The 12,166-nt window shown below is 40.5% G+C and overlaps 1 long non-coding RNA gene across 2 annotated transcripts in view; it reads left to right on the top strand.

Moving 5' to 3' along the window:
* LOC103104384 (uncharacterized) overlaps positions 1 to 12,098 on the top strand; it is a 66,288-nt gene extending 54,190 nt beyond the window's left edge. For both annotated transcript variants that reach the window (XR_008917522.1, XR_008917523.1), the window contains exon 4: positions 5,305 to 12,098. This is a non-coding gene — a long non-coding RNA (uncharacterized LOC103104384). The remainder of the gene's footprint in view (positions 1 to 5,304) is intronic.
* Positions 12,099 to 12,166: the final 68 nt, after the last annotated feature.

Raw genomic sequence — 12,166 nt, 5'->3', positions numbered from 1 at the left:
TCTTATTTTTATTTTTTTAAACCCTTACCTTCCGTCTTGGAGTCAATACTTGTATTGTATTGATCTTGGATAGGCATTATAAACAGATGAGTTGGATACAGAATTAAATATGAGGAGGAGATGGGGATGGATTATCCTTTGGGAAACTACAAAGTTCTTCTAGTGACCCTATTCCTGAAGTAAAGACCCATATTTTTAATATCAGAATGCTTCTTACAGTAGACAGAGGGCTAGGCCTAAAATCCTCAGAAGAACTGAATTCAAATACAGCCTCAGACACTTCCTGGCTGTGTGACCCTACACAAGTCACTTAACTTCTGGTTGCCTCAGTTTCCTTATCTACAAAATGGGAATAATAACACCTCCCTCCTAGGATTGTTGTGAGGATTAAATGAGATAATGATTGTAAAATAGAGCACAGTGCCTAGCACATAGTAAAAAATGCCCTAAAACTGTTGGTTATTATGATCATTATGGTGATGTATGACGTATGACTATGAGTCATGGAACACCACAGGGTCTGAAGAAATAAAGTTGAAGTGCATTCAAAGGACAATGGAGAGACATAGTGAGCTTAAGTAAGTCCTAAAACATTTCAAGAGAGGAGTCATGAAGGAGGAGCTGAGTGAAGGATGTTTGGTATGGAAAGAAATGTGTATAATTAAAAGAGAAGAAGTGAGGAGAGTGAGGGAAAAGTGCCTGGATCTCTCCTGGTGGGTTTTTGGAAGGATTTTTATGAGAGCCACTGAAGAAGGCATGGAGACGAGAGGATGTAGCTGTTTAGTAAGTCCTTGCTTCTAGATCACCCGCTAGATTAATGGAAACAGAATTGCTTGGCTTAGCTTTATATTAGGATGACTGTCTCTACAGTCTATAAAAGGTTATCCTAGATTTCAGTTTCTGGCACTGTTTTTCAGCATGCCAGAATGTGTAAATGATTCTGTAGGGCCAGATGCTGATGGCACCTCACATTCTTCTCTTACCCTCCCCGTCTACTCCGAATTTAAGGCTGTGTTCGCCAAAGTGGAATCCAACAACTTTAATGAACATAGATGGCTCTACAAACAATCCAGACAAACCCAAGTGTAGATAATAGCCTTGATAGAGGGAAGAGTAGAGTTAGGAAATAGATGGGTACAGGGGGACACAGCAGGTATAGCAAGCAGCCCCATTTCCCATATAGGGTGCAGAAAGGCTACGAAGGTTAAACCACTCTATGGGTCCACGTCTACTCGAAGCAGAGCTCACAAGTCCACACAAGTGGGCAGACTTTCAGTGCTCAGGACACAATGAGTTCAAATCAAAAGTACGAATTGGCTTAGTTAGAAAAACGCATTAATGGAGCACTCCAACTCCTCTTCTCCAAAAACAGACAGAGCCGGGATATTCTCTTTCAGAAACACACATTCAGGAAGAAGAATGGGAATTATACATAGGACACACACATAGGGATCATGGGTTTCCATGGAAGGACACACACACTAAATGTAAACGTCCAGGGCACATCCTCTGAGGGATTGTTCCTATCTCCGATGTCTTGTGGTGATGTCTGTATTGCTCTAATTAATCAATTGACAATTTTGGGATATGAAGATAATAGCAAAAACGACCCTCAATAGGTTTATAGAATAGTATGGGAGAGGGCATGTATTTTCATATGTATGTAAACGTGAATTTTTAGAGATGGCAGTCATCATCATGGGATATGGGTTAGGGTTAGATAGATGTTGTTGATAAGTCATTTTTCAGTCATGTCCCACTATTTGTAACCCCACTTGGGTTTTTCTTGGCAGAGATGCTTGGTTTGCCATTTCCTTCTCCCGATCATTTGACAGATGAGGAAACTGAGGTAAATGGAGTTAAGTGACTGGCCCAGTTACATAGCTAATAAATATCTGAGGCCAAGTTTAAACCCAGGAAAATGAGTCTTTCTGACTCCAGGCTCAGAGCTCTATTCACTGTGCCACCTAGATTCATATGTATATAAAAATAGATGAAAGGTGATTTTTTTTTTAGAGTTGGAATTAAGGTTAGGGTTAGGGGGATCAATAAAGGCCTTATTTAGCAATTGGTAGAAAGTGAGCCTTGAATAAAACTAGAGATTCTCAAGAACAGAGGTAAGGAGAAATTGTGTTGGTACTCTGAACTCTACTCCCCTGACAATGTTTGAGAATGTGTCCCATTCTGCACCTCTAGTCTGCTCCCTCTCTGCCTCTTGTGGAATCAGTACTCATTGCTGTCCTCCATAAGTTGGTTTAGAATCTGTGACATATTTCTATAATTTAGAAAGTTGAAAGCATATTCTTAAATTCAGACAGCAGTGGCAAGGAGGGTAGAGTACACATGGTTGTCCAGAAGACTGGCCAAAAAATGAGGCTAAGGGAGCAGAGTTGTTGATTCTTGGTCCTCGTTCTTAATATTTTCCTTGACCTTTTCAATCACGGCCCCAAGCCCAGGTGACAGGTGACAAAACTGGAGGGGATGGAAGAACCAACACCAAAATGTTGCTGGGATCAGAGCAACAAATGTATTTATTAGGCTTACAAGTTTTGGGGTCCTGTGACTCTTGGTGCTCATATTATCCCACGGGCAAGCAAAAAAGGCAAATGGGTACATGGCAGGGCTTACATCTGAAAGGAGAGTGCAGGGTGTCAGGTGTCAAAATAAGTCAGAACTTATTTTGAGTTTCAGTTCCTGGGGAGAATATGAGGGTTCAATGGCAAGCCCACCAATTGGGTAGAAGGAGGAACAATGTGGTTTTGGAAAGAGTGTGTTTGGGCAAGAGCACATTTAGGAAGAGGCATGGCACGAAGTTTTGTGCTGTCTCACATATAGAGCATAATATGTCAGCTCAGGGCATCCAGAGATCATTGACTTGACCATATGGGGTCAGTCTTACTCAGATGTGATGGTCCAGACTACCTAGTGCACTGTGACTGACTAAAAGTGGGAATGGAGCACAGCCTGGTCTGTGCTTTAGAACTTATAATTTGTAAATGCTCAGAGTCTCAGAAGATTCCATGTCGTATCTAGATCTCCTAGTCTGCTTTGGTCATCTTATAACTTGTTTCTAGCCCTAAACTCTACTCTGATGTCTTTCTTGTCAATGTTCTACCAGACCTCAACTTTAATATACCCCAAATGGGTTTAGTACCTTTCCCTCCTTCATATGAGATTGATTTTTCTTATCCACAGATCTCATCATATTACTCCTCTTCAACAATCTTTAGGAGCTCTCTATTGCTGCTTGAGTTGTGGAAGGCTACCATTCAAGGCCCTCCATCACCTGGTACCTCTCCAGATGGCTTAGACTACTTCTGTCTGCTCTCTCCCTGCTCCAGTCAAACTGAGTGATCATCTGGTCCCCCAGACACACACTGTATTCTCCTATCTCTGTCTTGGCCCTGACTGTTCCACATTACTAGAATGCCCAATTATTCCATAAAATAGAATAGAATGATATCTCGGACCTGCTGCATTTCCAACCTAGGCTATTTCACTCTTCCTCAGGCAACCTTGTTCCCTCCCTTCCTCACTTCCTCCACTATATTTGTGCCAGAATCTACATTGGCCTATTCTACCAAAGCTCAGTACGCTCAAATTCAATAGCTCTACCAGGCTGTCTCAAGAGCAGGTATGGCCGGTGCGGGTCACTATACCCAGCTAGTCTCCCTTTAAGAGCCAACTAAGAGGCCTCCTCCTTTAGGAGAACTTCCACAGTCCTCCAATGCACTTGTCATATTATATGATGTATTGAAACGATCTAATTGGGCCTCACATCCCCGTTTGATGTGCTCTTTGAAGGCAAGGTTCGGTGTTCGACTTACACACTACGCCCTCCACTTTCCAGCATAGGTCCCTGTACATAGAAGACACTACATGAACCAGCATTGATAATAGAGAGTTGGATCTAAATAAGCCTGGGACCAAAGGAAGAGCTTGCCAAAGAGTGACCAAAGACCAAATGCGTTCAGTAACTCCTTTCCTAATTTTTACTTCACATAGGAAGCTGTCAGCAGCCAGAATAACTGCAGAGGATTATGATCCCCTTTTGGACCAGATGCCTTCTGGAAATAACTCTGTGTGTGTCTCTCTGCTATAGCAGGTCTGCCCAGTTGGAAAAGCTCAAAGAAATTGTAGGATTCTTGAACTGCAAAACGGTGTACCTAGTGAACAGCTGTTGGCCAATTGAGAGCTAATTAATCCTTGATTATAAATCATGACTGATCACTGAGGGCTCTCCATCAGCACAGCTGGGGTTCCAGAGTATAGCCAAGAATTCAAAATGGCAACTTTGGAATGGCTCTGAATGAGACATTTTGCTTATCATGTGTTTTTTGGTCCTATCTTCTACAAGAGCTACGCCTTTGATCATACATCTCTAGGGAATAGAATTGCCACATTCAGAGCACCAGATGGGTAAGTGAAGTGGGGCAAAGACTCCACGGGAGTCCTTCAGTACCCTGGGTAGACCCCTATGGTTAACTGTCAGAAAGACATAGACAAGAGTCATGTAGGAAGGGTTGTGACGTGTATTATTTGAGGGAATGCCTTAATAGATGAGATTACTGATTCATCTAAGGCTTTGTTTGTCACCACCAAAAACTAAGTAGCCTATAGTTAGTTCCTATCAATTCCCCTAATTGTATAAACAAAGCAAAAGACTTATGCAGAATAATTAACATAGCTTTCCAGGCTAGAGCACTTTGAGGTTTCCAAAGTGCTCATTCACCTTCTTGGGACCCTGCAAAAGAGGGGACAGAAGCATAAAAACAGCTTCAGTTTCCTACCAGGATTCCCAGTTTCATTGATATGGACATTCCAATTGGCTCTTATGGAAACCTATGTAGTAGCAGCAGTAGTAGTAGCAGTAGTAGTAGTGGTAGCAGTAGTAGTAGTAGTAGTAGTAATGACAATGATAGCTAGCATTTGTATAAAACCTTAAGGTTTGCAAAGTGCTTTTTGTTGCCTCATTTTATCCTCCCCACAACCTTGTTAGGTAGGTGCTATTATTATCTCCATTTTACAGAGGAGGAAATACGGGATTGAGAAAGGCTCTGTGATGGGCCCAGGATCACACAGCTGGTAACTAAGGCAGGATTCAAACTCAGGTCATCCCAACTCCAGTTACAGCCCTTTATTCCGACATAGTATTTAGCATAGATGAATTTTGCATATTTCAGTAGATGAATTTTGTGAGTTAAAAAAATTTTCTTCACAGCATAACTGGTACCTTAGAGTTCAGGTCATGATCATCTCTCAAATGGATTAACAACAGTTTACTAACTGATCTTTCTGTTGCAGTTTCCCCCCTCCAATCTATTCTCCTACAAAGGATGCTTCTCTAGCACAGATGATACCCTATCATTGCCCTCCTTAAGGATCTCCAGCGGTCTCCCTATTTCATCAAGAAGGAAATACATGCATGGAAACTCTGGACTTGATTTCCCAACCCACCACACATGGAGGCTGGGTCTTCAGTGTGAGAAAGGTTGCATCTCCTGCTCTGGATTCTAGGGATAATAACCCTGCCGAGTTGACAGTTAACAGTTATTTTTCTCTAATGCTTTGGCTAGAGTTTTCATTCTGCTGTTTTCTCCCCAATGTCAACCATTGGCGATTGGGACTCCAGATTAATTTAGCCCATTAATATCAATGAATGTGAAGTAATTTTTATGAAGGGATATTGCTGAGAAGATATAGCAAGAACAGATGGACAAACATTCCTTCCACCATCTGGAGGTATGATGACTCCTGTACCACTTTGTTACCTGGAAAGAATGAACTCAAAGGTAAAATAGTTTCTACATGGTTTCTGCCTCACCAATTTCATTTCCAAATTATATCCATAATCTTTGTCAAGAAAACCCCAAATGGGGTCATGAAGAGTTGGGCCCAAATGACCAATAAGATAATTCTAGAGGTAACCTTGTACCAGGTGGCAATGTTTTCTTCTGTGAGGGATCAGGAGGTCTTTCTCACAGAAAGAAGGGGTGGGTAGGTAGATATATTGAAGGGGAGCAGAATTGGCTCAGGTAGAGGGAAAGCCTTTGTAGAACTGATGAAGGCCAAAGGTCTGGATTTAGGATTATCTCAGGGCACTGAAGAGTAGAGAGACAAGTGGACTGGCCTCCTGGGGGATGAGACAGGGTTTTCTGGGATGGCCCAAAAGTGAAGATGCCTGAACAATGGAGAGCATGATAGGGATGGCATAAATACTTGTTGAGTTAAATTGAATTAAACTGGTAGATAAAATTCTACTGATGAACTTTTCTGAATTTAGCTGGGTAGGTTCTTAGGACAGATGTATAATCTGTTGCTTGGTGGGTACTTGAAACCTCTTTATCTTCTTTCTTTTTTTTTTTTTGTTAGATTTATCCAGTTCTAAGAGGTTTAAATCCATCACTATTACAGTTTTGTCATCTATTTCCACCTGTAATTCCTTTAGCTTTTCTTTAAAACTTTGACTGCTATAAATTTTAGTGCATATATGTTTAATATTGATATCTATGTTACTTTTTAACATAATATAATGTCCTTGTTTATCTCTTTTAATTAGATCTATTTCTGCTTTTACCTTATCTGAGATCATTATTGTTAGCCCTGCTTTTTTTTTGTCAGCTGAAATATAATATATTCTATTCTATCCCTCTGTTTTTACCCTATGTGTGTCTCTCATTTTAAAATGTGTTTCTTGTAAACAAAATATTGTTGAGTTTTGGTTTTTAATCCATTCTACTCTTCATTTCCATTTTATAGGTGAATTCATCCCATTCATATTCAAATTTCTCTCCATTCTATTTTTCTTCACTGTTTCATTCTTTGCCTCTTTTTTTATTATTCCTTCTCAGAAATATAATTTTATGATAACTACTACCTCCCTAATCTGATTTTATTCTTGACTGAAGTAGTCTTTAATAATCCTAGGTAATGTTCACCTAACATTAAGACATCAAGGTAGGTCTTCAGTCTGCCATGATGTGGTACTGGAGTTGGATTTTAATAGAAGAAGGCAAGTGTTATTTTTAAAACTCTGGAGATTGAAATCAAATGACTCATCTAAGGTTAATCTACTAAAAAAGTGACTTAAACCCATGACCTCTGACTAAGGTTAGTACTTGTCTCACCTCACCATTCTGCCACTCTAATGCTTACATTATTTTGTTCAGTTGTTTTTTAGTCATGTCCAATTGTTCATGACCCCATTTGGGGTTTTCTTGGCAGATATTGGATAGTTTGCCATTTCCTTCTCAGCTCATTTTATAGATTAAAAATGGAGGCAAAAAGGGTTAAGTGATTTGCCCAGAATTATACAGCTAGTGGCTAATGCCAGATTTGAACTCATGAATGAGTCCTCCTGTCTCCAAGTCCAGTGTTCTACTTACTTCACCATCTGGCTGCCCATTTACATTATACTTTATATTATAAAGTTATCTTACAAGGCCAAAGTTTTATTCTTGGATTATGTTTCTGAATTAGAAGTTATATATAGGAGACAAAGATAAAGCAGTTTCTCTATCACCAATGAAACTGTTGGTGTGAAAAAAACCCTAGATATCCTTATCTTCTCAAGAATTCTTGAGTTCCTTTAGTTTATAGCTATCACTTTGTTTATACTTTTCACTATCTGGAAAAGGAAACCCCAAAATTCATTCAAGTGTAAATCTGTGAAATGAATAGAAAATAGGGATGGATATGCAAAGTTTTAATACCCATTCATTTTAACTTTGTGGTGTTATGATTTACTGCAAACTTAACAAAAAGGCCTGAATGAACTCATATAGTTATTTAAAATAACTATTCAGGGTGCCAGACTTTGGGGGGATACTGAAATTATATTTATTCATAAGATTGTATTGATATTATCTTTTGCTTTTACTTCAGCTTCATTTCCAAATATGTCAATTCCCTTTCTCCAGGTGAGCTATCTTTTGCAATAAAGAATAAAAAAGAGAGAGAGAGAAAAAAAAAGAGCAGCATATTTGAAGTTCCATACCCAGAGTCCTCATCTCCACATTATAGGGAGGGAAGTGTATTTTTTCCCCTTTTGTTTTTTATGGCTATCTTGGTCCTTAAAATCACACAGCCTTTAGTGGCTTTCTTTTTTTAAACTTTTTGGTTCTATTTCCATTGCTGGAGTCATTAAGCATATTGTTTTCCTTGGTTCTGCATACTTTACTCCGCATCAGTTTACATCTTCACATAATTTTCTAACGCTTCATATGCAGTTTCTTTTACATATTTAAAATTTAATTTTAAATCACCTACATTTCCCAATGTTTACCTTACCCCATTCCCTGCCAAAGAGTCACCCTCCAAAACAAAGAATAAAAATATTCTTTAAAAGTTCAGCAAAAACCCAAAAAAGCCAACGTATTGAAGAAAGTCTATGTGATGCAGTGTTCCACACCTCTACTACTCTGCCTCTAAAAACAAGGTAGGTAAAGTCTATGTGATGCAGTGTCCCACTCCTCTGCCTCTAAAAACAAGGTAGGTAGGTGCCTTTTCATATATTTTCTTTAGAGTCAAAATTATATTTCATAAATTCACAATATTTGCTTTAGATTGCTTTGTGGTGGTTGTTCTTTGCAATTCCATTGCTCTAGCCATTATGCATAGTGTTTTCCTAGTTTTACTTAATTCATTTTATATCAGTTTATATAAATTTTCCTGTGCTTCTTTGCACCATAGTTATAGTTTCTTAAAATGTAGTATTATTCCATTGCAACTCAGGTATTATAACTGGTTTAGCCATTCTCTGACTGGACATTTGCTTCATTTCCAGCTTTGTAATGAGTATTCTTATGTATATTGTGACATGTGGGGCCGCTATAAATACTTAGGACCTGTATTTTAGGAGAGATTTCTTAAATAGATGCTACTTTAGAAATCTGAGGCATCATCTTTCTGGTCATTTTAGAGGGCAAGAGGTAGGAACTGGGTGATCTCTGGATTTATGGTTTAGCTCTGTCTTCACAGAGATAGAGAAGTATAAGGGAAAGTGCAGTAACTTTGAAGTCAGGACAACTGTCAAGTTGCTTCTTAGCATGAGCGAAATACCTTCCTTCAGCTATAACTTGGAGATAAAACATTTATAATGAACTAAATCCAAAGATTGTGGTGGGGAAAGTATTCGTGTAAAACCTATGTAAACCGTGAGTTTTATTATCTGTTGTCCTGAGAACTGAGATCCCCTTCTAAGATCACAGGACAGACGTGGCTTCTGAGCAGCACCCGAGCCCTTGTCAGACATTTCTCGGTCCCAGTTTCACTGATTGTAGAGCGAACAAGTCCCGCTTTCTGTCTCCTCTTCCTAAGGATCTGGACTTGGCTTCCTCTCGGTGCCGGTTTTCCTTGGGCAGTTTCGTTCCTCCCGCAGCTTAGTCTATCACTGGTTGCCATACCTGGTTCTCAAAGAGGACCAACAGGACATCCTAGAGATGTCTTTTGACTTGCGCACAAATTAGATGGGAGGCAGAGTTGCACAGAGCGGTCAGCCTCCCTCTCCCTTCCGGAGCCCTCTAACTCTAGTGCCAACTAGAATGATTTAGTGGAAATTCTAGAAAGATCTACCCACATCAAAACAAAGGAACAAAAGTCGGGATGCCTCGTGACAGCTCAGTATGCAGTGCAGTGATGACTGGCCCTTCGACGTCTCACCAAGCTCTAAAAAGTCCACAGTGCCCGCTTCGGCCGCCCACCTGGCTATTGGAGCAGATCCTAGTCCTCAGCCCGCTCGCCGGAGGGAAGACGCTCTCCTCCCTCACTGGGCGTGACGGCTACCCGGACTTGCCACTTGCCCAGAGGGTTTCCCAGGTGAGAGCCGGGTGTCGGGGGGCACACCGAAGGAGAGCGGTCCTGAGAGGGGCACAGCGAGGCGTCACGCTGGAACATCCCCGACATACCCCTCAGCCTCAACCTGAGCTCCATCTCGTCCTACGTGACTCCTCACGCTCTGTGCGCGTCCTACTGGCTGTTTTCCCGCGGCTTGCACACTTTCCCCCTTCTCCCCAAAGCCTTTCCTGATCCTCCTTCTCAGTGCCCTTCCTCTCTCCCGTTCTGATGGAACCTGGGCACATTTTCTCCCCAACAGAATTTTAAGCACCTTCCGTGGTTTTTCATTCTTTGTATTACACCCCCACTCCCACGCCCCAGTGCTTAATAAAAGCTTGTTGAGTGATCGAATTGGCCCGGACACAAGCCAAGCCTGACTCACAATGGGTCATTGTTATTCAGCAGCTTCAAGCGCAGCTGCTAGTTATCAGGAAGAAGAACTATAGCTAAGGAAGAGAAATTGGATTCCACGATTTCCTTAAAGAAGGTTCTATATATGGTCAGTGACATTGGGAAGTAACGATGGGAGCCTGCTGATCTCGAATAAGTAATACATGTCCTAAGAATGACCTGGAGAGAAGAGAATGCGATCTCAGTCAGGGAGGGTCAGAGCATTTTGCGGAAGTTAGAAGAAAAAGCAAGAAAAAATGATGAACCATGTTTAGAGGCAATACAAATGTTTCTTCTCAGGAAAAGAGTATGCTTTTATTTTGCAGTTTAGTGGCCAATAAGCAGAAGTGACAATCATCATCACAGTAATACCAGCCTGATCCATCACTTAGCCTCATGTCTGTAAGTAGAAATCCAGACATTAGGAGCATCTTGAACCATGAGTCATAGGTGAAAATAAGGAATTGGCAAATGAAGAATGGGCGCTGGAGGCATTTGTGAACTTCATACTCCTAGTGGGCCTACAGCTCCACTGCTTTTCCCAGAATCGGACTGGTTTCCATTCCTAGAATGCATTCACCTCTCATTCTTCAGATCCCTGACTCCCACGAAGGCTCAGTTCAGGAGCTATTCTATGTAAAATCCTCACCAGATCCACTGGAGGCCTTGGCACCCAAAGGGAGATGTAGTCATTTGAAGTAACCACTAAGCTCCCTAAACAGACACCTACTGTACTCTCCATTCCTTTGCAAGCCCAGCCAAACTTCAACCTTTGGATACACTAAAGCTAAGTATGTCATATTCCTGTCTCATACAACTACATTAATTAAATGATACTTCAGTTACTTCCCTCCAAAGACATAAGGATGCTTTAGCAGCCATCAATTTCATATTATCCCATCTCCTAGTCACTTATGTCAAAACTTGAGTTAGAATTAGGAAACCTTAGGGTCTAATCTTAATTTATACCTTACCAGGATTCCCCTCAAAAATCTCAAATCATCCTGTTAGAAGACCCCCCTTTATCTTTATAAGGAAGTTACTGTGCCGAGTTTAATAAAACTTGTTTTTTTTAAACCCTTTTCATTCCATCTTGGAGTCAATACTGTGTTGGCTCCAAGGCAGAAGAGTGGTAAGGACTAGGCAATGATGGTTAAGTGACTTGTCCAGGGTCACACAGCTGGGAAGTGTCTTGAGGTCAGATTTGAACCTAGGACCTCGTCTCTAGGCCTGGTTCTCAATCCACTGAGCTACCCAACTGCCCCAACACTGTTTTTCAAAGCAGCCCAATCCACTTTGGAGTAGCTTTAAGTATCAGATAGAAGTTGCCTCCTAGAACTTCTCTAGTTTTGTCCTGTGGGATCAAAGCAAAACAAATTTGTTGCTTCAGTCTTCTCCAGGTTAAATGGTTCCCGTTTCTCCAACATTGATGACAGATTAAAAAAAAAAAAAGCTAGTTCCAAAACAGGTTGCATTTTAAGAGGGCATAAAAAACATATGTGGCCCTACATTATTAAAATTGAACTGATACTTCACGGATTAGAATCTCAAGTAATACCAAAGAAATAAATGGAAGCTCTGAGTCTCATTTTAAGGGCTTGATATAAGATAATTTGGCCATCAAAAAACCAGCCTAATTTCAGAGGTTCATCACAAGCTGGCTTAAGCACATAATATGAGGATGAAATACCTAAGTTGGGGAAGGGCTGTTTTCATTAACTAGTCAAGATTAATGAAAGGCAAGATTTTGAGCTATTTTTTCTCATGAGAAAGCAACATGGTATAGTGGTATAAGCATTGGTTTGGGGGGTTAGAGGATTTGATTTCAGATTCTGGCCTTGTTATTCACAACCTATAAATTTGAGCAAGTAAAAATGAGGGGACCAATCTCAAAGTTCCTTTTTGCTATAGTTATTTCACCTCAAATTAGACAAAAATAAGA

This window comes from Monodelphis domestica, chromosome 3, assembly GCF_027887165.1.
Source record: "Monodelphis domestica isolate mMonDom1 chromosome 3, mMonDom1.pri, whole genome shotgun sequence".
NCBI classification, from domain to species: Eukaryota; Metazoa; Chordata; class Mammalia; order Didelphimorphia; family Didelphidae; genus Monodelphis; species Monodelphis domestica.
Note: the sequence above shows the minus strand (reverse complement) of the source record. Positions and strands in the feature narration are given on the sequence as shown.